The sequence below is a fragment of the Ambystoma mexicanum genome, chromosome 6p (genome assembly GCF_040938575.1).
Source record: "Ambystoma mexicanum isolate Mex_15411 chromosome 6p, UKY_AmexF1_1, whole genome shotgun sequence".
NCBI classification, from domain to species: Eukaryota; Metazoa; Chordata; class Amphibia; order Caudata; family Ambystomatidae; genus Ambystoma; species Ambystoma mexicanum.
The window spans coordinates 1,328,457,028-1,328,484,411 of NC_090935.1; the positions used below are offsets into that span (position 1 = coordinate 1,328,457,028).

The window sequence follows — 27,384 nt, forward strand, 5'->3', positions numbered from 1 at the left end:
TAAAGAGCATATACTGGAAACGGAAAGATGCATTTTGGGACAAGCGTACATTGAGAGAAAGCTACATTTTGGCTTTGAATGTTATCTTGACTATATACAACTGCTATATGAGAAATCTCTGTATACTTTTTTTAAAAAAATGGTTTTATTGATTTTACAACAAACAACACATAACTTACACTCCCGACATTTACAATTACATGTGTGTCACAGTATGCATTACATGTTTCTCTCTGTAATGTCTTCTCCCCTCCCTCACCCATAAACTCGAGCACTCCCCCTCATCCCACCGGCTTCTGTTACCCAGGATCAGTCCTCCTCCAGGTTCTCGGGCAGGTCCTCGTCACTGGGGTCACTTTGGGTGCACCCGTGTTGCGAGGCTATCATTTGTCTCCATTCCATCAGTGGTCCCACTTCTTCTCCCTCCCCGTTGCTGGCCGCCTCATACCATGCCATTGTCTCTGCGTCTGCCCGCTTAAGGATGTCCTCCCACCACCTTTCCACTCTAGGTCTGTGAGCGGCTTTCCAGCTCATGGCGATTCTCCTCTTGCCCAGGATGTATACAAGGTCTTTAAGTTTACATATATGTTTCAAGTTACGTGGCCTGGTGAATCCCCCTAGCATGCATGCCCATGTGTATTCTACGTCTAATTTAATCCCCTTCTCGGACAGCTTGAGTTTAATTTCCCCCCAAAACTTCCCGACCTCCGGGCATGCCCAGAACATGTGGATCATCCCGGCTCTCTCCTCTCCACACTTAGGGCATTTATGTGCCTCTGCGTTTACAAATTTCACTATCATTTGGGGGGTCATATATGCTCTGTGGGTGACATACAGTTGAATTTGTTGTAATCTGGCATTTCTTGACACCTTCTTGTGGTATCTTTGAGCCCTCTCCCATTGCCCGTCTTGCATGGCTTCTCCTGCCTCCTCCTCCCATCCCGCCTTAGTTCGAGCAGCTCTTTTCCCACTCTTGACATAGCTAATTCGTATATATCCTGGATATCTCATCCCCCCCTCAGAGATGTCGTACATTGTTTCGATAGCCATATCCGGTTGCTCCGCTAGCGCTATTTCGGACCATGTTTCTTTCACCCTTTTGACTATTCTGTTATATGTGATATGCTGTCCCAGCTGTACCCCGGTTCCGTCCACTATCATTTGGAAATCCATGGCCTCCCCCTCCTGCCAGATGTTCCCCAGGGTGGCTAGGCCCACTGGCTCCCAGTATTTCCGGGTCGTTTTTCTTAGTTGGTCATCTGCTCCGTATAACGCCTTGTGCCAGACCTCCCAGCCCAGTGTCAACAATCTCGGTCTCCCCCGCATCTCTGGTTTAGGTAGCCATATTAGTTCTCGTAAGAAGTATGGGGCACTCTCTTCCTTCAGCAGCCTGGGATCTGCTGTCTTGTCCTTCGCGAGCCACCTGGCTACGTATTGTAGTTGCGCCGCCAGGTGGTATATCTCGAAATTTGGTAAATGTATCCCCCCTCTGTCATATGCATTCAGTAGTTTCCACAGGGCTACTCTGTTTCTTGTGTTATGCCACAGAAAGCCCCAACACAGGCTGTGCAGTTTAGTAAAGAAGCGCCTGGGCACCATGTATGGGATGTTTGTAAAAAAAAAATGCAGTAGCCTGGGCATATATTGGGAAGACAGAGAGAAAAATTAAATTTAGGATAGGCGAACACAAAAGTTGCATCAGGAACAATACCATTAATGCACCTCTGGTAGGCCACTTTGTTAGCCAAGGACACAAACCAGAAGAACTGAAATGGACAGTGTAGATGAAAATTGGACCTACACAAGACCTTTCTAATGACGAACACATCTGAGTGTACAAGAACAAAAAATGATTTTTTTGACTAAAAGCTATCCAGAAGGGCTTAATGAAAATATAGATTGGAGTGTATTCATTAAATAATCCAATTATGAGTTGTAACGGCTCCGTTAGAGCCTTAAAGTGTTTGTGTTCTAACCTGTACCTAGCCACTTCTCTATTTATATCCTTATCCCTAGCAACACTAGCTGCGTGCACGCGCAATGCATACACACTTCATTAACACCTCGGTGTTTTTCTTTTAATAACATGAATCCATTCTGTACACCTTATACCCTCGGGCAAAATTAGAACAACATGTTTTGTCCTTCCATTAACTCGGAGGATGTTTGTCTCGAGCGCTTCCATTGCCGTCTCTATAAACAAATTTCTGAGGCTTGTGGAATCTGCTTAGATCACATGCTGTGCATAGGCCGACATCTAGTGGAAGCTGCGGAGTATTACAGTTTGTTTTTCAAAAATCGAAAATGGGCGTCGACACAGGGCGTGCCAGTAATACTATCCCTAGTGTGACGTCCACTGTACCCATGATCCCTCACGCGTCTAGGATCCCCAGATTGTTTTTTTCCGCCATTCTGGTCGGAAGCACTTCATCGGAGTTCCCTGGCTTTGCCATATTTGCACTCAAAACTAATTCTAATTTGCCCCGTTTTGTCACCCTTACGTCGATCAACATCTCGACGCCGAACCGGGGAGGAGATCAACGTCGAATACCCGACGGATTGGGCCTTGAGGCTTCCGCCTCGGCTCGGGCCTGGGCCGCTGGCCTCGGCCCTACAAGTAGGGAGAGTGGGGGGTGGTACACTTCCACACTCGGATATATATATATAATCATATAGACACCTTCACACACTTGCCCGCTGCCCACAGGCGCGTATGGAGGGTACGCCCTTTCAGTTTTGCCCCAAGTGTAATAAGAAATACCCTTGGGTAGATAAGCACGCTACGTGCAATCTTTGCCTGCCCAGAGACCACCCCGAGGCGGGTTGCAGGGCCTGTAGTAGGTTTAAGACCAAAACTCTTAAGGACCGCTCCACCAAGCGTTGGGCCCACCACGCCAAGCTAGCAGCTATGGAGGCGGAGGGTACCTTCAGCGACGGCAGCGACGCCGGACTTTCGGACGGCGAGGGCACCAAGGCGTCGAAAGACAGCCTAACGCACGTCCCCGGCCTCGGAAGGTCGTCCGTCCCGGCGACTATGGGGAAGTCCCCCGGCGACAAAAGCGTTACACATACACACGCTAAACACAAAAACGCCACCCGAGATTCGACGTCGTCGAAACCTCGAAAAGAGGCACAGAAGAAGCGGTCCGAAAGGTCGTCCTCTGGGCGGTCCCGGTCGAGGTCGCCGCACGACGTCAGGCAAGCCTCCACACTTGCACATAGTGCCTCGCCCATTAACATCACGGAAGATCACTCGTCCGGAGACGAACACGACTTCCATCCCCAGCCTGCACCCCAGGAAAAGGGTACATCACTTGGGAGTAAGGAGGGCCCAGTTTCGAAGCCTAGTTCGAAACACAGGCATTCCACCTCCGATCCTCGACGCCAGGCGTCGAAAGATAAGGGAAATGGTAAACACACTTCCACCCACGGGGAAGGGGGTAAGCAGCAACGGAAACAACCCTTGCAATCCTCCACAACAAGAGAACTGACTTCCCCGTCCAAGTCTTCTCAGGGACAGTCCATAGAAAGTTCCAGCAAGGTCACCCCAAGCTCCAAACTCTGGTCATGCGAGGACATTGACAGAGTAATGTCAAGGATGTCTTCCTTGGCAAATTTCTTCGAAAGACACCCTGACCAACTCCTAGCTTTAAACCCTCAGGAATCTTCTCCCTCAGGTTCAAGGGACCCTATCCCTTCAAATAAAAGGCCCCGGGTCGAGACACCATTAAGGGCTTCAGACCCCTTTGAGGTCCAACCCTATTCTTGCCTTTTCCCTACAGGCCAAGGAGACTCTTCCCTTATAGAGGGTCAAGAATTTGAGAGGCCAGAAGATCTCGCAGTGTCAGATTATTACGGGGAGGACGAAGACGAGGATGAGCCAGAAAATAGCCCAGATATTTTCAGAATGGACTCACCAGTCGAAAGGGAAGCCCCAGTGTCTGATTCCCCAATAGATAATCAGCCCCTCCTGAATGAACTGCTCTCTTGGGCAGCTAACCACTTCCACATAGACACACAAGGTGTCCAAGAAGAGAGGGACTTCGCGGAGGAACTAATAGGGGAAAGGAAGACAGTAGCCCAGACCATTCCCATCCTGAAATCGATTCAACGCAGAATAGCACCATCCCTTATCAACCCAAACCTGACAAGACCTGTAAACCCGAGAGTAGAGAAGCTGTTTAAAGCAGCCCAGTCGGACCCTCTATATATTAGAGGTCAACTTAAGCCAGACTCTCTAGTCGTAACTAACACCCGCAAGAGAGCTGGAACCCCATTATCTTCCTCTGAGGCTCCCCCCGACAAGGAAAGTAAGAAACTCTATGGTTTTGGTAGAAAAGTAGCTTCCACGGCAGCCTACCAAACCAGAATCGCGAATTCCACCACACTGTTGGCCAGCTACAACTGCCATCAGTGGGAAGAAGTGGCAGCACTAATAGATTCCGCTCCCGAACCCCTTAAGAGCCAGCTATCTCGCATTTGTGCAGAGGGAAGAAACGTCTCAGGCTGCATTTTAAAAGCAACTTTGGACGCCGCAGACAATGCGGGTAGAATTATAGCAGAGGGGACTGTCATCAAAAGACATGCTTGGTTGAGGCAGTCGGGATTCAAAGCAGAAACACAAGCTGCACTCTTAGACAAACCAGTGGAAAGTGATCTCCTGTTTGGTAAGGCAGTCGAGGACGCTCTAAAAAACGCTAAGGAGGAATTCGACACCCTCAAATCCCTTGGCCAGTTAACTACAAAACCACCTAACCAAAGAGGGAACCGCAATTTTCGTCGCCCCCGCGGCCAAAATTCCAATAGAGGAAATAGCTATTCCCACACCCAGGGTACACAGTGGAACACCAACTCACAACAGTCTACCCAGGGGTATGGTAGGGCTAGTAAAAGAGGACGTGGTAGAGGCAGAGGCAGCCCCAGTAAAGGAGGCGGCACGCCTCCACCAAAGCAGTGACGCTCATTTCAGGGTCCCTTCCCATACAACCCCAGTAGGGGGACGAATATCCAGCTTCACCCAGGCATGGGAAGGGATAACATCCGACAGGTGGGTGCTGTCAACGGTATCCAATGGGTACTGTATAGAACTACTGCAACGTCCCCGAAACCATCCTCCAAGACAAAAAGTCCACTCTTTAGAGCATCAGAAGATCCTCCTCGAGGAGATCTACAATCTGCTCCAAAAGGACGCGATAGAAATCGTCCCAAGCCACCAGGTAAACAAGGGTATTTATTCAACTTACTTCCTTGTTCCAAAGAAAGACTTAACAATGCGCCCAGTATTGGACTTGCGGCCTGCCAACAAGTATGTCAAGCCCCAAAAGTTTCGTATGACTACACTACAAGAGGTAATCCCCCTCCTAAAAAAGGGGGATTACATGGCAACTTTGGATATGAAAGATGCCTATTTTCATATTTCCATGCTCCCAGCGCACAGAAAGTACCTACGCTTCAAGGTGGACAGCCAACACTATCAGTTCAAAGTGCTGCCCTTCGGGATAGCTTCGGCACCAAGGGTATTCACCAAGGTACTGGCGGTGGCGGCTGCACACCTACGCAGGAAAGCTATCCCAGTATACCCTTATCTGGACGACTGGCTCATAACGGGGGAAACCCCAGTGATTTGCAGGACAAACATTCAAAGGACTATCGACCTCCTTCACGAATTAGGCTTCTCAATCAACGAGAAGAAATCAAGCCTGGTGCCAAGCACCTCCAAACAATTCCTAGGAGCTATCCTGGATACTCAAAGAGGGTTAACGTTTCCTTCAGAGGAAAGAATTCGGAATATACTACTGCAAATTCCGCAATATCAGGCCGGTCGCCAAATAACGGTACGCAGGGCAATGCGTTTGCTGGGCATGTTGGCTTCATGCATTTACCTGGTCCCCCACGCGCGACTGCGCATGCGTCCCATGCAGGAATGGTTGGCGAAACAGTGGTCTCAGGCAAGGGGTCAGTGGGACGATCTAGTGGTCGTTTCGCCAACATTGGTACAAAGCCTTCACTGGTGGACGAGATTAAATCTTGCTCAGGGGAAAAGTCTCCCTCAGTAGCCAGGAACCACATCAACCTGCTAGAACTTCGGGCAGTATTCAGAGCACTGCTAGCATTCGAGCCCTACCTGCTCAACCTGGCAGTGCAAATCCGGACGGACAGCACAACAGCCATGTTCTACCTGAACAAGCAAGGAGGGACTCGTTCACCAAATCTGTCCAAGCTTGCCCAGAAAATCTGGATATGGGCACTAGGTCGTAGAAGACATCTTCTCTCAGTGGGGTTGCCCCACTATAGACTTATTCGCCACAAGCGAAAACAGACAATGCCCAGGATTTGCATCCAGGTTCCCCCAACCAGACTCCCAGGGGAACGCCCTGTGGATGAACTGGTCAGGGATGTTTGCGTACGCTTTTCCACCAACTCCTCATCAGGAAGGTGGTCAACAAGATGAACAGAGAGTCGATGACGCTCGTCCTAATTGCTCCCATGTGGGCAAGACAACCTTGGTTCCCACACTTACGCAGGATGGCGGTGTGCGAACCCATCAGACTTCCAACCTGGTACAACCTTCTGTCCCAGCACCAGGGTCAAACAGTGCATCCTCAACCCAACTCAATGAACCTCGCAGCATGGCTCCTGAGGTCATAGAGTTTGGACATCTCAATCTACCACAAAGATGTATGGACATCCTAAAAGAATCTAGGAAACCAAACACAAGGCACTGCTACTTTGACAAATGGAGGAGATTTGTTATTTGGTGCCAGAATAAACAAATCAACCCAATTAAATGCACTCCTTCCACTATTGTTACATACATGCTCCACCTGCTAGATGCAGGTCTGGTTTTTAACTCACTCAAGGTGCACCTGGCAGCTCTATCAGCCTACACCACCTCCCATAACAAGGTATCGTGGTGGAAAATACCAGTGGTTAAAGCTTTCATGGAAGGAGTAAAGAGACTTCATCCTCCAATTTCCAACCCACCACCAGGATGGGACCTGAACGTGGTGCTATCTAAACTCATGGGCCCGCCCTTCGAGCCCATGCATAAAAGTAGTCTCAAACATCTGACTTATAAAACAGCCTTCTTAGTAGCCATTACTTCTATAAGAAGGGTCAGTGAAATCCAGGCTCTGTCAGTGCAGGATCCCTTCTTTACTGTCCACAAGGACAAACTGGTTTTACGCACACACCCTAGGTTCTCACCTAAATTTATCTCTAAAATTCCACGTAAACCAGTCCATCGAGCTTCCGGCTTTCTTCCAAAACCCACAAAGCTCGGCTGAGGTGAAACAACACACACTAGATGTGCGTAGGGCGGTCCTCTACTATGTAAACAAGACCAGACCGTTACGAAAAACAGATCAGCTGTTTGTCTCCGTAGCTACAGGCAGAGAGGGGGATCGCGTCTCTAAGGGTGCCATCTCTAAGTGGATTGTTAACTGTATCCAGCTGTGTTACTCACTCGCTGAAAAGACTCTGCCTTTCACGCCTAGGGCCCACTCTACAAGAGGTATTGGGGCCACTCTGGCTTTCATTGCAAATGTACCCCTTGACACCATTTGCAAAGCAGCTACTTGGAGCTCTATTCACACTTTTACTCAGCACTACTGCATTGACACTCATTCCAAGACAGATACACAAGTGGGACAAGCGGTTCTAAGACATTTATTTGCTCATGACCCTTCTTCACACCCCACCTCCTTCTTCAGGTACTGCTCGCTAATCTATGCACAGCATGTGATCTAAGCAGATTCCACAAGCCTCAGAAGAGATACATTACTCACCGTTATCGTATTTCTGATGCTTGTATCTGCTTAGATTCACATGCGACCCACCCTTCCTCCCCTCTGAGAGAAGGCGCATGGTTGCTTGTAGTCCTACCTTTCTACCTATCTGCTTGGATTATCTGTACTCACGCTACTCCTCATGCTACCTCATGTCAGGAAAAACACAATCTGGGGATCCTAGACGCGTGAGGGATCATGGGTACAGTGGACGTCACACTAGGGATAGTATTACTGGCACGCCCTGTGTCGACGCCCATTTTCGATTTTCGAAAAACAAACTGTAATACTCCGCAGCTTCCACTAGATGTCGGCCTATGCACAGCATGTGAATCTAAGCAGATACAAGCATCAGAAATACGATTACGGTGAGTAATGTATCTCATATTTACTTTCCGACTGTGCGTTTTACCTTATTATTAGATGACAATTCATGGAGGGTACGCACACTAATTCCATTTATATACATTAGTCGATTTATCCAATCCATTTTCTTTTTTGGGCTCCAGAATCTGTTATTTTATATGCTTCATATACTCTATTTGAGTCCCAGGCAGCCACATTACTCCAAGGACTGCGATCGTTAGTCCACATCAGTCACTAAGCAGCTCCAGTAGAATAGCGACTAGCATCTTAACCATTGCGCATGTCAGACACTCTGTTCTCCAACTAACGGTGCACTGGCTTTTTCTTTGTATTAAGCTAATAGACACTATCTATTAGCAGCTACTTAACGATAGCCATAATTCCTCAAACATACAATTAAAAACGTACCCAGATTTATTCTCGAACAGAATCTTATATCTTGATATCTTCAAATACACGGCAGTACAAACGCTAGTCACTTGACGCATGCGCTGCCGTAGACATATATCGGATTGAGTGCAGAAGAAAGTTACCTCTTCACACAGTAGTTTTCCTTTCCGATCGCCATTGTGCGATAGCTATAATTCCTCAAACATACGATTAAAAACGTACCGAGATTTATTCTCGAACAGCATTTTATATCTTGATATATTCACGTACACGGCAGTACAGACGCTAGTCACTTGACGCATGCGCGGCCGCAGACACAGTTCGGATTGAGTGCAGAAGAAAGTTACCTCTTCACACAGCAGCTTTCCTTCCCGATCGCCATTGTGCGATTCAGCCACACCACAATGAAACGCCTGTGGACCATCCATTTCAGGTAATCCATTACCTAGTGAGGTACTACGCCACAAACTTGTTAATATAGGTTGTAAATTCAGCGTTTTTCCTTCGATTTGGGAGCAACTGAACTCTTGATAATCGTTCTCCAACTTTGCTATTTGGCAACAAGCTATGAATTGGCGCCTAAGTCGTTCCACCTGAGTTCTGTTTTATCCATGGAAAGATAATGTTTCCTAGACATCCGGCTGCTATCTATTGCCAGATTGCTTGATGTTAGTAACCTACCTGGTAGCCATTTCGCATTCACTCTGGTTTACAACTAGCCAGACATTGTTTTGAATCTGATAGTCCCATATCTTATATTCAGCTCCCTATTGCCTCCATTTTTTACAATGTATAGGTTTCCTTCATTGATGAATATATTTAACTACTATCCTCAACTATATATTAATATGGGTTCCACTTTCTAATTTACAGAATTTGGCACTAAACCCTGTATGCCTGTACCAACGAGATTATAAAAGGCACTCCAATTCTTCAACGACTTTTCCAAACACGAGTGTGACTTTAAGTAAGTTTTTCTAACAATATCTCTTTTGTATTTATAGCCCTAATCTTTTGGGCCTGACAGGAAGGTATGTGTTTTTGTATCTGTATATCTATAGGGACCCCATTGGAGACTGCAACACTGTGACTCCAGACAGTACTCACGGGCAGCTTACCAACACCAACAGATGGTAAGCGCCTACTCTAAGTGCATACTCTAATTAGAATTGAATATTAATGCAACTTATCGAGCAACCACACTAATTAATATGTGGTTTTTCTTGTGTTTTGCTTGAATAGGTGTGGCCAGGATCGTTTTTCTTGTACTTCTAACAAGATAACATGGACACTATCTCTCAGAATTGTCTGTCAAGAATAATTGGAAAAGACCTCTCACTTTAACGACAGCCAGACAGTTATTACTTGAAGCTAGGTTGGGAGTGCTCCTTGCCCCAACCCCTACACACAAACAACTCCTTTTCCCCTGAAGAAGTTCCTCCCAATAATCTATAGGACTATAGGCACGAAACATGTTGGGCTTTAGACAGATACTAATGTGAAGTATTTGCTTTATAGATGCACTTTTAGGTATTCTTTGACCAAGGCATCTGAATTAGAGACACCCAACAAAGAAGGTCTCTATCTCTATACTTTGTGTGGTTTCTTTGTTTGTTGTATTGTAATTGAAAGAGTGAACTAGACTTATTTCAAAAAAAGATAAAACAGCCTACAATTTTGTATGTACAATTGGAGCCATGTATGATGTTTGTACCTTGCCCTTTTGTAGCCAGATGGCTAATAGCACTTAGCACTTTGTGTTGTAAACACTAGTCATTTTGTCAGCACGTATACTAGATTCTGCATGTTAGTTCTACTAAGTTGATTTTAATACTTGCATGTTTTTTATTAAAATTTCTATGTGAATCGTATTCCCTAATGAGGCCAGGTTGTATTTTCCTTAGGCTTCGTTTTTTGTACTGTCTTTTAATTATCCCTGAGTGTGTTCTCTTTAGTGATTTAGTAAAACGCATGCTCACAGCCACATTAGGCGCGGGAGCCCCAATTTAGTTTTTTGCCTGGGCAGGACCACCATCTTCAGCAGGGACGCCCTCCCTACCATAGCCAGGGTTAGTTTGGCCCAAAATTCCATGCTATTTTTTATGCCCTCCACTGCTTTCTCTGTGTTGTATTTGTGCTCAGCCGCTGCCGTATGATAAATGTTAATCCCCAGGTATCTAAACATTTCAGTTTGCCAAGCTATCTACAGAGTGGGCAGGTCCGTCAGCGGTATGCCTTCGTATCTGCCCAGGGGAAACATACTTGATTTTTTGGGGTTGACCGTTATCCCGGAGAAGGCCGCATAGCGTTCCATCACCTCTAAGATGTATTGCAGGTTCTTCTCCAGTTAACGCAGGTATATGAGCATATCGTCTGCATATAGTGATATTAGATGTGGTCCGCCTTTGGTGCGCACTCCTATCTCGCTGTACTGTTGTCTGAAGTAGATAGCTAGTGGCTCGAGTGCAAGTATATACAGCATCAGAGACCACAGACAGCCTTGCCAAGTGCCTCTGCTTAGTTGCCAACTCTCCGATATGATCTTCCCAGTTTTTACTCTGGCTGTGGGAGAGCTGTAAAGCATTTTCACTCACCGCAAGTACCCAGGTCCCATCCCGAATCCCTTTAAAGCCGCCAGCAGCCATGGCTATCGGACCGAGTCAAATGCATTGACTGCATCCAGTGAGACTACTGCTATTTCGTCTGGGTCACCCTCTGTCTGCTCTATGATGTGGTGGAACCTCCTATGGTTATCGGATATACTCCTACCCGGAACATATCCTTTTTGGTCTGGGTGTATTCGTTTATTTATCATCGGTTTAAGTCTATTCGCGAGTACTGCGTTAAGGATCTTACTATCTTGGTTCAGCATGGACAATGGTCTGTACGACCCGCAGTCCACGCTGGGCTTGCCTGACTTAAGGAGGGGAATGATCACAGGCTCTCTCAGGGATTCCGGCAGCCTCCCTTTCTCATATGTCTCGTTCAGCATGGCCAGTAACGGAGGAAGGATCTCTTGTCTGTATGTTTTATAAAACTCGCTGGGGAGCCCATCCATGCCGGGGGCTTTGCACATGGGTAGATACATCGCCACTGCCTCTAATTCCTCCAGCATAACTGGGGCTTCTAAGTTCTCTCTATCTTCTGCGCTTAGTTGGGGCAATCCTATGTCTTCCAGGACCTCTTGTGTTTCCCTCTTCATGTCCTCCCCCACATCTGCATAGAGGTGATTGTAAAATTCGAAGAATCTCTCGTTCACTGTTTCTTGGGTCTTGGGAATTCCATACCTGTCCAGCCTCTCCCACTATCTCTCTAATTGCAGGCCTTTGTTCCTCGTTTTTATATAGCTATGCTAGCAGCTTCCCCGGTTTGTCCCCCACTGCATGTTGCCGTTCGACATTTTCTTGGAGTTCAGGTTGCTGATCCTGTCCCATAGCTCTCCGCCCGCCAATTGCAACTGGCTCGCCCCTTCCGCCTGTTCCTGCGAGGTCCCCTCTTTCTCCATTATTATTTCCAATCTCTTTTCAATATCCTGCAACTCCCGCTCTATATCCCTCTGAAGCCCTTTAGATTTGGAAATGGCCACCTCCCTGATTACCACCTTGAGGCCTCCCACAGGGTCCCTTCCGATTCCACGCTCCCTTCCGATTCCACGCTCCCTGTGTTATGTTCAAAATAGCTTATTATCTCTTCCCGTAGGTCCTCTCAATGTAGCGTCTCTAAGGGCCTCTGCTCTGAGTCTCCATGTAGGAGTTCTGGCTCTTGGGGGCTGATGCCGCCACTCCAAAACCAGAGGGGAATGGTCCGAAAATATCCTGGCTTTGTATTCTGAGCCCACCACCTCCCTAGCTATTCCGAGAATGGGGAACATATAATTCAACCTTTATGTGGGGCCGCATAGTGGGAATAGTGTCTTGCTATCGGGTGCTGCTGCCTCCATATGTCTTCGAGCCCGAAGTCCCTCAGGAGGGCCCATAGTGCTCTCGCTGCGGGTGTAGGTTATCAAATTTTGTGTCCGATCTATCTAATTTAGGGTCTAGCGTACAGTTAAAATCCCCCCCCATCTAATCGTCTCGCTCGCGAGGGGACTGATCGTCCTATATAGCGTTTTATAGTAAGTCACAGTATCTTGATTGGGGGCATATATATTTATGATGCTTATTTCCCTATTCTCCAAGAGCCCACGAAGCGCCACCATCCTCCCATCTGGCTCCACCACAGTCTGTAGTATCTGAAGAGGCACCTGAGGTGCGGACCATATGATCACCCCCTTGGCATATGCTGAGTAAGTGCGCCGACGGTAGTGCCCTTCCACTTTTTCTTGATTATCTCCTGTTTCTCCTTCGTGAGGTGGGTCTCTTGTAACAGGGCTATATCTATTCTTTGACTCCTCAAGTACATCATCACTTTATTTCTCTTCAGGTAGGTGTTAAGCCCCCTGACGTTCCAGGTTATCATTCTAAGGTCACCCATCTCCCTTTCGTTCTCTTCTCCCTTCCCTCCCTCCAGTGTCTCCAGCCCGAGAATACTCATCTTGGAATACGCGCACAAGGCACATGGGTACATGCTCGTTCCCTAACCACTACCTCTTCAAACACTCCAACTCCCTCCCCTCCCCCTCCCATCCCAACCCCAACTGTTGCCCAGCTCCATCCCTGGATCTCAGGCGATCCTGCATTTGGTCCCGTCCAGCTACACTGGTACCAGGCACCCAGCAGGAGGTTACCGCTCTACTGGTAACCAAACTAACCTATCTAAGGGGGTGTGAAGTCGGGTGCTCTTCTTCTCCCCATTATGCATCTCTGTATGCTGCCTTCCCATTATCTAGCACGACTATAATCAAGTCCCATTATCACATCTTTATACAGCACCTCACTCACCAGATCGCTGCGTCATTTCTCTGCGCTGCTTCCTTTCTGGTCTTCCCTTCCTTCTGGGCAATTTTGTGCGTCCAACCAATCCGACGCCTCCTCTGGGGTGTCAAAGAACAGTGTTCTGTTCTTGTGAAATACCTTCAGTCTCGCTGGGTACATCAACATGTACCTATGGCCCGATTTCCGTAGCCTCCTCTTAACTGCGCCAAAATTGATCCTCCTTCGTTGTACCTGTAGAGTATAGTCAGGGTATGCTGTTCATACAGATGTTCTTAATAGGGACCCCGCTCTGCAGGGAAGTCGAGGTGGCCATGCCCCTGGTGGAATGGGCACACACACCCTCAAGAGGGTCCTTGCCTGCCAGCATGTAGCATTCAGAAATAGCGAGGATGATCCACCTAGACAAGGTCTGCTTGGAAACAGCCTGGCCCAGTCTGTGTCCAGTGTACCCTACAAATAGCTGGTCATCCACTCTCAATTTGGAAATCCTGGAAATATAAAGACTCAGCACTCTGCTAGGGTCCAACCGATGTAGCCTTTCCTCCTCCTTATTAGGATGCAGAGGAGGGTAGAATGCTGGCAGCACAATCTTCTACCGTAGGTGAAAGTCCAAATCCACCTTAGGCAAGAAGGAGGGTTTCACCCTCAAAACAACCCTGTCCTTGTGGAATACAGTAAAGGGTGGCTTGGAAGAAAGTGCTTGCAACTCGCTCACTCTTTTTGCAGATATAAGAGCAATTAACAATATAGTCTTAAAGGTCAACAACCTCAATGAACATGAGTGCAAGGGTTCAAAAGGAGCACCCATCAGAAATGTAAAAACCAGGTTGAGGTACCACATAAGAACCTGAAAAGTAGATTGCGGGAACAGATTTGTGAGCCCTTTTAGAAACTGAGTGACCAGAGGGATCTTAAAATAGGAACATTCCTCTGAAGAGCACTTAAAAATCGAAAGTACTTCCAGGTAACCCTTAATGGTGCCAACCTGAAGACCTTTGTGTGCCAATGAAAGCAGAAAGGATAGAACAACTGGCGTCGTACACTGAAAAGGATCAGCATTCTCGTCTTTGCACCAGTCAAAAAACGTATTCCAACGGCAACGGTACAGAGATTTAGTTGCTGGCAGTCTTGCCGAAAGCAACATCTCATGACGTCATCCGGGAGGTCCCAATCCTTGTACCTCAACCTTTCAGAAACCAAGCGTGAAGGTTGAGAGTGTTGACCTCTGGATGGAGAACCCGACACTCCTCTTGTGAGTGAAGATTCTCCCTTTGTGGAAGATGTATCGGAGGACAGATGGACATATCCAGAAGGTCCGGCTACCACGTTCTCCTGGCCCAATCTAGGGCAATGAGGATCATGTGGTTTCCAAACCTCCTTAAGCTCCTGATTACTTGAGGAATGACGGGGACTGGAGGAAACGCGTACAGCAGTGGGAATTCCCAATCCACCACGAACGTATCTCCTAAAGCTCGTCTCAGAGGAAATTCCCTTGAGCAGTACAGTTCGTACTTCTGGTTGACACTGGTCGCAAACAGATCCACTTGGGGGGTTCCCCAAAGGGTGAAGAGCTCTTGAAGGACTTCCTGAGCTATTTCCCAATCCTGGGAGACTGTGCTCTGCCTGCTCAGAGCGTCCGCCGCAGTGTTCTCCTCCCTGGCCTGCTCAGAGCGTCCACCGCAGTGTTCTCCTCCCCGGCCAGGTGAGCCGCCGAGAGGGAGATTCCTTCTTGAATAGCCCAAGACCAGAGCTGCATTGCCTCTCTGCACAGTGGTAGTGACCCTTCGCCTCCTCTCTTGTTGAGGTAGTGCATGGTCACCGTATTGTCTGTCATTATCAGGAAATTCTTTCCCCGTACAGGCGGCTTCCTTCAGCGCTAGTTCGATCACTCTCAGCTTCAAAAGATTGATGTGTAGCTTTGATTCCGATGGAGACCAACGACCGCTGACAGTCAACTCATTGGCGTAAGATCCCCACCGTGTGAGTGAGGCACCCGTCACTACAGTGATCTCTGGCAATGGTTGACAAAAGTGTTCGCCTTTCAGAACATTGTCCTCGCAGGCCCACCACAGAAGATCCTGTTAGGCAGAATCACATGCAGTACCCTTTGGGAACACTACAGGCAATTAAACCTACAAGTGTTAGTACAATTTCACCTTTGGTACAAGCCTGTACTACACAGTTATGTGGTAGCAGTGGCTGAGCAACCAGACTTATCTCAAGAGTTGAGTGAGCAGTAGAGCAAGTTACACAAAGGGCCAACAAATACAGTGATTCAAGCAAACACTTAAGGTTTCTTGGTAAAAGAATATGCATTTATTTACATAGTCAGTTTGAAAACATTACACTAGCAAGAGCACCTCAATATCATATACTAATATACTACAAATGCGCAACAGATACGTTAGTGAACAAGTTCAGCTCTCTGAAGTGGGAGCAAAATGGCACTTCAGATACTTTAAAAAGGGGTAAAAAGACAAGGGGCCTCATTACAAGTTCTCTGGTCCAGAAGGCGGTAATTCCGTGACGACGGTGATACCGTTTCCACGTCCACAAGGTTGCGGAAAGAGTGGCCGTTTATGGCCTGTCAGTCGCACGCACCACACGGACGCAGAAACGGTGTCACCGTTGCCACGGAAACACCCACGGAAATGGACATACCGGCCCCACAAGCAGTGTAAAAACCGTGTCCGCTGCTGCCCTCACGGACACGGAAGTGGAAATACCATGACGCGAAAACCGGAAAGAGAGAGGCGGCCATTATATAAACCACAATCCACTGCCATCCAGAGTCAGCACAGGCTAAATCTCCACACTGAGAAGCTAAAAAGGACCACCAGCATGGCAGCCAGGATCCCTGCCCAGAGACAGTGCAAACAGTGCTTCAGCGAGGCGGAGCTCACTGTATTAGAGGAGCACATAGTGCGCATGCAGAAATGCTGTTTAGCGCTGACCAACGGCGTGCAACACAGCAGCGCAGGAAGGATGTGTGGGCCGAAGCTACACGCAAGTGCACAGCTGTGGGCGTCACTACAAGGACTGCCACAAGAGGTGGGACGACCTCAGACTGAGGGTGCGAAACCTGATTGCAACACACCGGCAGCGCAGTAGTGGCACAGGTGGAGGGCATGCTTCACCACTGAGGCTGCAGACATGGGAGGAGCGCTGCAGCAGTGTCCTCTACCTTGAGGCAATCCATGGAATTGGCAATGCTGAAGCAGAAGTGAGCCCACCTGCAGATGCTGGTAAGTGCACACCTTCCAATGCCATATGAGTACTTGTTGAGGCCAGGAGTGCCCCTAAGGACCCATTAACAACCCCCCTGTGAGTGCAGGAGTGCCCCAAAGGACCCATGAACAACCCCCCAGTCAGTGCAGGAGTGCCCCAAAGGACCCATTAACAACCCCCCACCCCAGTCAGTAAGGACCCATTAACAACCCCCCGTCAGTGTAGGAGTGCCCCAAAGGACCCATTAACAACCCCCCCCAGTCAGTGCAGGAGTGCCCCAAAGGACCCATTAACAACCCCCCCCCCCCAGTCAGTGCAGGAGTGCCCCAAAGGACCCATTCATGACCCAGACGATAAGCAACACCCCTACAATACATGGCCGCCAATAGTCATATGCGTTTAAATGCAAATGGTCACTGATCAACCTGTCTGATGCATGTGATGCACCCATCAGGTACCACCACACAACTAATTGCATGCCCTCCGTGTCCCCACAGCCATTTCAAGTGACAGTGACGACGCCCAACAGGCGAGGCAATGTGCACCTGCACGTGGGCGATCCAGCACCCCTGCCCAGGAGGAAGACGCAAACTGCTCAATGTCTCTGCCACCAGCTGCATCTGGTACGGATGTACCAGCTAACACCACCATCTCCACGCTGCCTGCTGCCACACAGGTACCACGCCCACCCATAGTAACGCTCACCTGGTATCCTCGGGGACGTCACTCAGCCTGTTCTGACCTCTTACGACCTTGAACCCTTCCCTGGGGGCTATTCGACTGGAAACTGGACCTGAAACACAGGACTGGTAGAGTTTAACTTCTTATTGTCTCTGTGTGCTGGAACCCCTTCTTCCCCGGGGTCCAACCCTTCCCTTTGATCCACAGCTCACCTTATTTTCTTGGATAGTGTGCTGTCCGTCCTGCTTTCAGCGCAGGGCGCGTTGATTGATGCGGGCTCGTTGCTGCCTAGTTACTTCACTGGCAAGAGTCCGACAGGTAAGTATAATGAGTCTTTTGAACAGTTCTCTAACTTCGTTCCTTTCCTTCCTTAGATGATGGCCGGCGTCCAGGGATGGCGGTGTGCTGCTGAGATGAGTAGCGCTGAAGGTGAGTGAGAGCGCGATGCACCCCTTTCGTATTTGCATTGAACTGAGTTCTTTTTCTGTGTCTTTTAGGTGCCGCGACGTTTTTAGCGTGGATGCCGGTTATGAAGAACAAATGCGGTGGGTAAGCGCGGTATGCAGCGCCTCTAGATGTTTCCACGCTAACCTGGATTGTGTTTTCCCTCTTGCAGATGGATGAGAAGTTCCAGAGACAGAGTTCCCCCAGAGCGGCTGGGATTCAGGTAAGCGTTTGAAGCTCGTACAGTATTTAAAAATAAGCAAAGATTTGCAGAATGCTTACTAATGCCTTTTTTCTGTTTTTTTCCCTTTTCCTTAGGAAGCGGCGTGCCGGGATGGGAATGACACCGCCGAAGATGCCCGCAGAACAGAAGGAGCGATGAATGATGGGCAGAAGCGCCGCAAGGTAAGGCTGTTCCTAACGGTGTTCTTGTTCTTGCAGGAGCTGAGCGCATAAGAAAGATGCAGGTCTACTGGAGACCGATCTGAACACTGTGAGTGTCACGCTGCAGGTGCAGAAAACGCAAAGCATGTTTCTCAGCCTGGGTGTGGCTTAAATACTCTCTGGGTATCCCAGGTGTCTCTGGGCTGAACCACACCCAAACGACTAGACCGCACATGCAGTTCTGGGAACCGAAATATGTGGGGGCATCCATCTTGTCCCCATCAATGCACTACAAGTACAATCCTCAATGTTATCCTATGGGAGTGAGTGAGTCCGGTGCCACAAGCGCCAAGTCTGACTCCAAGTGGGTCTTTGGAGGGATGGAGAGGTCCTTGAGGGCCATGTAGGTGATCGTGGCCTGGCTCCAGCCTGACATCTTGGAGGGCTGGGGACATAAGGGGCAGGAATCATGACACCCATCATGCCCACAGAACCCACCCCAGAAAACATCTGCACTACGGAGGAGGCTGCAGGCAGTGACAACAGTGCCCCAGCACTACAGTCTGATGTAGGGCCACAGGTGGTGGTGCCCAACCTGGATGACCTGTCATCCCTCCATGACCTTCAGTTCAGCCCACCATCTCTACATAGCCCAATGAGGTCACCAACCCCCTCCATGGCTGAGCTGAATGCCCACATGCAGCAGATGGAGGACCAGCAGGCCACCCTTACCCAGTTAGTAGAAAGGCAGCTGGAGCAGTCCAAGCTGCAGAGGGAGAGATACACTGCATCAGTGTGTCGGCTCTCCAGGTCAATTGGAAGCTTTGCCACCACCATAGTGACCCTGGCATGCCATGTCCGGGAGGGCAACAACAATACGTCCAGCATTGTAGAGTCCGTGTTGCTTGCCCAGCAGGCATATCTGGGACGTTTGCCAACTATGCCAGCAACAATGCCATCCACAAGCACCACCCCATCCAGCTCCACCTCTGCCAGCCCATGGAGGCACTCAAGTCGCCTGACAGGGCCCTCAGGCAAGGATGCCCGTGCGCAGAAGCGCACACGCAAATGATGCCATGTGTGTTTGGCAGTGCAGGACACATACATGGACAAGAAGGGTGTAAGGGGATGGGTACATTTGGGTGGTGGGGGTGGGGACATTTGGGTGGTGGGGGAGGGCCATTAGGGGGTTAGTAAATTGGGGCCTGGTTGGGGGTGGGGGTGTTTGGGTGGTGGGTGGGCACGGGTGTACAGCTTCCCTACCCAATGCACCTTCTTCCCTGTTATGTTGAAAATGTATTATCATTGTGAAAATCATTCATGAGTGGACATCCATCATTTCATTTTTTTTTTAAAAAGTAATTTATTGGTGTTTTGTATTAAGCGCATACAAATACAAACATATAAACTGTATTCGATAGCAAGTAAAAAAAGAGAAAAAAGATGAAAACAAGAACATAAAAACGACAGTCTTCATGAGGTGTGGTGCATGTCTCTCGGGTGAATGTGAGTGAAGAGAGATCGCTTGTCTCGAGGAATCGGTGGAGTCTTCTGTGGTGTCTCAAGTGTTCAGTTGTAGCATATTGTTGGGAGTTGTCAAGGGGGTTTGTGGTCTGCGCTGAAGGATGTGTCTCTCAGTAGGGCCTTCCAGGAGTCTAGGGTGCCACTCGCCATGTCTCCGGTGGAGTTGACTCCATCTTGCCAGGCTCTGGTTTCAGCTGCTGTCCATCTCTGCATCTCCTTCAACCAGTGTTCGTGTCTGGGGCCGGCTGGTTTCTTCCATGCCATGGCTATGGTTCTCTTTGCTAGGATGCATGAAATGTCCATCATTTTTACAAGGTGTTTGTGTTTAGTTGGTCTGGGGTAAGTGCCCAGTAAGCATTCTCCTGGTGTCCACTTATATCTTTCCATTCCTACAACTTTGCAGGTCTGTTTGATTTTGGACCACAGTTCCATCGCTTTAGTGCATGTCCAGAACATATGGATCAGGTCCGCTCTGTCGTTCCCGCACCTTGGGCATGCCGGGGCAGCTTGTTTGTTGAAGGAAGCCACCCTGTGTGGAGTCATGTACGTTCGATAAAGGACGTGCAGCTGGATCTGACCGAATCTGGAGTTCCTGGACACTTTCTTGGGGTATATTAATGCTCTTTCCCATTCCTTGTCTGTGAGCGTGGTTCCGATATCAGCTTCCCATTTCGCCTTCAGTGCCTCTCCCTTGGGGTTGGGGTTTATCAATGAGTCTGTTGTAGAGCCTGGAGATCGGTCTCCATCCGTCCCCAAGATCGTGCATTTCCTGCAGTAGTGGGTCTGGAGTGGGCTCCTCTGGCCAGCCGTTCCAGTTCTTCTTGCTGGTTTGTTTGATGTGTTGGTACCAGAGAAACTGGCCACTTGAAAGCCCTTCTTTGGTCTGCAGCGACTCGAGTTCTCTGAATTCTCCCTCCTCAAACATATCTCCCCATGTGTAAATGCCTGCCACTTCCCATCTTCTTGCTGTGGATAGGTCGGATTCTGATTTGCACACATCCACCAAGATGGGGTTGTCTGGGGAGTACGGGTGTTTCACTTGCCTGATGTAACAGGTTCTGGCCCATACCTGCCTGCCAAGACCGATGACCAAGGAGGCGTCGGAGGATTGTAGTAAGGGGCTCCATAGGGTTTCCTTGGGTGTTAATTTGGTGGAGAATTGACTCAGGAGTCCCAGTTCAGCGGATGGTTCATCTGAGAGCCACTTCGTGATGTGGCTAAGCTGCACCGCAAGGTAATCTAGCTGAAGATCCGGTAGTTTTATTCCTCCCTCCTTGTGTGGGAGAGATAGTGTGGCCAAGGACAGTTTGTGCCTGTTGGGGCCCCACAGGAAGTCTCTTATGAGCGCTTCAAGTTTCTTGAAGAAGGGTGGTCTCACGTAGAAGCATATATTCAAGAAGAAATACAGGAACCGGGGGAGAATTATCATCTTGACAATCGCCGCTCTACCAACCATTGCTAGCGGGAGCTTAGACCAGAATTTCATGGATCTGCGAAGGCTTGATATGGCAGCTTCCGTGTTGTGTTCATGTGTGAGCATCGGAGTGTGGCCCACTTTAATTCCTAGCTACCTGAACTTATCGAGTTGCCATTTTATTCCAATAGCCGGGAGATCGGTCTCTGCTAGGCCTCTCAAGCCGGCCAGGGGGAATGCTGAGGATTTGTGTCTGCTAAATTGTATTCCAGAATATTTCGAGTAATTGTCTAGTACCTCCAGTGTGATCGGTGCATTGACCTTGGGGTCATTTAGGTACAGTAGAACATCATCAGCGTAGAGGGAAATCACGTTGTGAGCATTGCCGACCTTGATGCCAGCATCGAAAAATTGTTGCCTAAAATATACGGCAATCGGCTCCAGGCCAAGTATATATAGCATAGGCGAGAGAGGGCATCCCTGCCTAGTGCCCCTCTGTATCTGCCAGGGTTCTGACATCGTTCTGCCTGTCTTCACTCTTGCGGTTGGAGAGTTATATAGTACCGTGATCCATCTGATGAAGCCCTCGCCAAACCCAAATCCTCTCAGTACCTCGATAAGCCACTCCCAGTAGATGGAGTCGAAGGCTTTGATGGCGTCAAGTGAAAGCACCGCTAGGTCTTCATCCCTTTCATAAGTCTCTGCCATGATGTGTTGAAGCCTTCTCAGGTTGGCTGTGGTGTTGCGACCGGGAACAAACCCGTTTTGGTCTTCGTGGATTATGGAACCCAGCACTCTGGCGAGTCTACCAGCTAGTATGGTGGTGAGGATCTTGATGTCATAATTTAGCATGGCCAGAGGGCGATAGGAATCGCAATCGGTGGGTGTTTTATATGGCTTGAGCATGGGAATGATTATTGTCTCCCTCATGGTGTTGGGTAGGACCCCGTCTGTGTAGGCCTCTTGATACACTTCGTGCAGGATTGGGGTGAGGGTGGATTCGTATGTTTTATAGAACTCAGATGGGAGGCCGTCACTTCCGGGGGCCTTGCCGGTGGCGAGCGATCTAATTGCTGCCTTCACGTCCTCGGCCGTGATCTCCTTCTCTAGTTCATCCCTCTGTTCGTTGGTGATCTTGGGGAGGTCAATCTCTTCCAGTGTATCGATGATTTCGTCTCTGGGAATATGTTTGTCCTGGGTGTACAACCTGGAGTAGAATTTGGCGAATGCCTTGTTAATTCCCGTCTGCGTCCTGTGAGATGTCCATTCTTCGTCTAATATCTCGGTGGGGAGCTGTTTAGGATGTTCTTTCCTGCATAGCCAAGCTAATAGCCTACCAGGTTTATCTGATTCTTTATGGGATCTGGTGGTGTAGGTTGCGTAGTCGAATTTCTCTAATCTGTCCCAGGAGGATTGGCAGTTTTCGTGGAGCTCTTTCAGTTGCATCTCAATTACTGGAGTGATGTTAGAGGAAGATTCCAGGCGTGTTATCTCCAATTCCTGTGAATCGAGGGACGCCTTTAGTTGCCTGCGAGTGCCGCCAGCTTTCGATATTATTTCACCCCTTGCCACCACCTTCATGGCCTCCCACAGTGTGCTCCAGGAGGATACTGAGCCCTTGTTGGTGTCAACGTATTCTTCAAGTTTTTCGGCGAGGTCCTCTTTGAACTCTGGGTCTTCCAGGGCCGCAACAGGCATCCTCCACATAGGGATGGGGGGGTCTGGGACCTTTAAGCTGCCATTGCATGATCAGTGGTGAATGGTCGGAGACCGATCTGCCCAAATATTTGGAAGACTCCACCAATTGCATTTGTTCTCTATCAACGAAGAGGTAATCAATTCTTGTGTAGACTCTGTGTGGAGTTGAGTAGTAGGAGTAGACCTTTTCGGAGGGGTGTTGTTCTCTCCATATGTCCATTAAGTGAAGCTGCGATAGTGCCTCTTTCATGGCGCTCGATGCAGGGTTTTTTGTTTGGGGGGGGAGGTGTTGATCTATCCATGGCAACATCCACCACGCAATTGAAGTCACCGCCCCATATGAAGGTTCTGTCTCGGTGTTGCGCCAGCTTTGCACTGATCATTCCGAGGTGCAACGGTATCCCGTGGGGTGGAAAGTATGAGTTAGCTAGGCATATCGGGGTTTGTTCTATGGTGCCCCACATGATCACAAAACGGCCTTCTTTATCAGTCTCGTATCCTTGTAGCTGAAAGGGGACATTCGGGTTTACCCATGTGAGCACACCCCTTGCATATTTGGAGTAGGGGGATCCCTTCAGCGTCCCATCCCATCGGTCCGCTAGTTTGGCCATGGCATCTTCTGTGAGGTGTGTCTCTTGTAGGAACGCAATTGAAACTTTCTTCCTTCGGAGGAAGGATTGTATGCGGTTCCGTCTGAGATACGAGCCCATCCCCCTCACATTCCACGTCATCACGTTGAGTTGTGACGCCATTGGATCAGTGTTTCGGGGCCGGCGGGGGGTTCCATCCCTGGGGCCTGGAGTGACAACGGTCCGTATTCAGGGGGTCGGGGACAGGGACGTCCTAAATTTGTACTTCTTATTGCATTTCTTGCACCCGGCGTATGTTTCTTCGGCAGTGTAGATTGGAAGACTGTGTAACTGTTGGAACAAACAACATAACTCAAACTGGTGCGCCCAGCGACTACTCTCGTGTCGTGGTGCTCGGGCGCTCTCGAGCCGTCTAGGCCCATCCGGGCTTCGGGCGCGAGTTGGGTCTGGTGTTGGCCTGACCCTGGAGGGTTGTTCGCTGGGGGTTGGGCTGGGGCCCGGCGAGGAGGCCGAACGAGGGTCGTTTCCGTGTGGCATGCTGTTACTGGATTACCTTCTGATGTCCGGGTTCAATTTTTGCTGGGCTGCCTCTGCGTTGTATGTGTCCTGTTCAGGTAATCTGGGGAGCTCAGTCTTTATTATGTGGAGTGTCCTTGCCATCGGCAAGGTTGTTGTCCTCGAGCCACATGTTGGCGGCCTCTGGGTTTTCGAGAAATATTGCTCGTCCTTTATGTATAACTTTCAGACGTGAGGGGTAGAGCAGCCTGTATTTCAGATCTAGCTGGCGGAGTCTTGCTTTGATCGGAACAAAGAATCTCTCTCTCTGGACTTTCTGGGTGTAGTCCGGGTATATGGTTATCCTAGAGTCTCCCCTTTCGATGGGACCTTCTTCCCTGGAGTGTCTCAAGATGGTTTCCCTATCTTGGAAGTTTAGTATCTTGGCAATTATTGGTCGGGGATGCGAGCCAGGGGGGGGGCGTTTTTGGAGTGATCTGTGGGCCTTCTCGACCGCGAATCCCTGTGTCATCTTACCGGCTCCAATCTCTTGCAATAGTAGGGATTCTACGTAGGTTGTGGTGTTTGGGCCCTCACTTCCCTCCGGAACCCCCAGGATCCTGATGTTGCCCCGTCTGGCCCGACCTTCAGCCTCCTCTGCCCTTTCCTCGAGAGCGTGAACTTTCCGTTTCAGATCGGCAACCTCAGACCGTAATGATGCGGTCGCCCCGGCCGTTTCTTCTGCTGAGTTCTCAATAATCGTCACTCTCTCCGTCAGGTTGCGTGCATCCTGGCGGATAAGTTGAATGTCAATTTTGAACTTGTCTATTTTGGAGTCTATGTGGGTCCTCAATGAGGCTATGGATCCAATATTTGAGAGTGGTTGTCTGTGGGTTCACCCTCTTTTGTTTGGGTGTTTTCGGCAGCATTAGGTCTAGCCTGGGTGGGTGTTTTCGGCTTGGCAGCGACAAAGGAGTCCATGGTGGCTGCTTTGGCTTTATTCCTGGCGGCCATTTTAGAGCGGCTCTAGTGTTGTGACTAGGGCTCTGTGTTGGGGTGGAATTTCGAGTCCCTACTACCAGGGCTTGGTAGGTGTTCACAGGGTTGCTGTGGGCTGTGAGTTCAGTGGAGATGGTAGGGGGTAATTAGGAGTGCCTATCCTCGGGTCTGGGTGGGCTCCCAATCCCCGTTGTATGGATCCAAAAAAGTGGCTTTTATTTCTTAGGGGCCGTTGTCTTCCCCCTTATCTGGAGGGCTACTAATGTTCGTAAGGCACTGGGTGATGGTGGTATTGGGGGGTTGTAGAGGCAACTCGTGAGGTGTCTGTGTCACTGACACACTTATATGCGACCCCAAGTGCCAGGGGGCTGTGGGTGATTACCTCTCGTGGTTGTTGCAGGGTCTGTCTCGGTCTGTCCTGCCGTGCTGCTTCCTCCGTAGCTCCGGTGTTCCGCCTCCTGGTATCCGGGTCGCCAAGGGATTACGGGGGGGGGGATGTGCCGCAGGTGCTGCTCCTCCGTGGTCTCGCCGCCGGGTCAGCTGCCGCATAGGAGTCGGGTGTGGGTCCGGGGACCGTGTGTTCCCTCTTCAGGCTGTTCGCGGCGCTGGCGGCGTCCACGTATCATGGGCTAGGGGTGGTTGAGCGGCTTCGCTGGATCAGCGGTCGCAGAGCGGAGGGGCCGCCCGACGCGGGCTCCGGAAACTGGTGTGAGCCTCAGGTTGCCGCCGCACCCGGGTTCCTCGGTCCTTGGTTCGCTGCCTCCTACTCGGGCAGTAACCGCCGACGGTGGCGCTTCTCTGCGGCTTCGTTACTTGGCGCGCGGCGCCATCTTGTTTTCTTGCGAGGCGGGGGGAGTGCAGTTAGGGGCCGCTGGTGTCGTCTCGGGGGTCCGATTCCCCGATTATGCGAGCGGTGCTTGTCGGGATCAGCTTCCCCCACCTCCGTGGACTTTTATTATTGATGCAGCTTTGCTCGAGCCGGGATAGAGGATCTGGAAACGGCGTCTCGGCCGGAGCTCGGCGGATTAGCCTCCGATCGCCATCGGCTCCAGGCCACGCCCCCCGGACATCCATCATTTCATTTGCAGTACATCAATTTATTAACTGGCATCGTCATACCCACGCAATGCTGTCAATTTGCAGTCTCTCAAAAGTAGATGCGAATTAGTGTATCCAGTGCTCGTTCTCCATCTTGTGCACCCCCAGGAGGAGGTGGAGCCATCCCATCCCCATCCCCATCCCCATCCCCATCTTCATCACCATCATCCTCTACGTCTGGGGGCAGCGGAATGTTCCTGCGCAAGCACAGATTGTGCAGCATGGCACAAACAAGCGTAATTTTACCCGTCTTCACTGGGCTGTAGAGCAGTGATCCGCCAGATCTGCTCAAGCAGCGGAACCGGGCCTTCAGTAGTCCAAATGTCCTCTGAATCATGAAGAAAAAAGGGGTGTCGCTGTGCCGTGGGTTTTCAACAGAGATGGGGGTTATTTGATTCCTGAAACTCCCCTGGTCAACCCAATGTTAAAGCAATGAATGCTGCAATATTTTGTTTTAAATCTAATTCTCTTGACAAGACAGGTACGATACCAAAAGGAGGCAGGTATCATAAAAACATGTTTTTAATATATGTAAAGAAATGAAGAAACAATCAACAAGAAATGAAAAAAGAAAAACAACAACATAAGTCTCAAATCACATGAAATGATTTGGTAAATTGTGGCACACACCTGAACTTTATCTGTTATCTAATCACAGAAAAAAATGCGTTTAAATCAAAGCGGTGTCCGGGAAGCAGCAGAGATGCAGAAAAGAGAGAGGTAAAGGGTGGTAGGCTGAAAATATAAAGGGAAAATGTACAGTGAAAATTAGCAGCACACAGTAGGACAGGGGTATATCTGCCTGTCCTGATACAATTTTAGGAACAAATCAAAACGGTCAACATTGTGTTGTGCTGCTATGATTGGGAAGGGAGTCCACAGTGTTCCCAATGAAAAAGTCTGGGGAGATAAATGCAAATAGAAGGAATCCTGATATTGCATCTCAGGTATATTGTCTTTTTCCAAAGTTTGCCAACGCAGTGGGGGATCCTATTTCTGAAGAGTTATCAGGATGTGTGGGTAGGTAGAGTAACCCCCACACTCCCCTCACTTTTCTTACGTTTCGGCGGTGGCTCATCCCATGTGTATTAAAGACCAGTTTAATATTCCGCCTTCATCAGGGCTAGTTTGTTCTGCAAGGAAATGAAGAGAAAAGGAATGCATGTGAGAAAAAAGGAGACTGTGTTGAGATTGGATGTGCAGCCCCTGCGATTAGTATCCTACTAGATGAGTAAGGGTTAGTGTGGAATTTTGAGAAGAAGGGATGAACTCAAGGTAAAAAGAAAAAGGAGCTCTCCACTGTATTAATCATTTAAGTGGGTTAATCATGCAACACTTTCTACTGTGGCTGCCTGGTTACCAGTGAAGTGAATGGAAAAGGGAAGGACTTGTTCTATCCAAAATGCTCCCAA

At 49.2% G+C, this 27,384-nt stretch overlaps 1 protein-coding gene and 1 long non-coding RNA gene across 3 annotated transcripts in view; one reads left to right on the top strand and one right to left on the bottom strand.

Moving 5' to 3' along the window:
• LOC138510379 (uncharacterized) overlaps positions 1–10,395 on the top strand; it is a 129,875-nt gene extending 119,480 nt beyond the window's left edge. The window contains exons 2-4 of the long non-coding RNA XR_011280374.1: positions 9,417–9,510; positions 9,605–9,676; positions 9,786–10,395. This is a non-coding gene — a long non-coding RNA (uncharacterized lncRNA). The remainder of the gene's footprint in view (positions 1–9,416; positions 9,511–9,604; positions 9,677–9,785) is intronic.
• Positions 1–27,384, bottom strand: part of LOC138510377 (coiled-coil domain-containing protein 171-like) — a 3,784,015-nt gene that overhangs the window by 1,690,051 nt on the left and 2,066,580 nt on the right. The gene's annotated exons all lie outside the window — the stretch shown is intronic.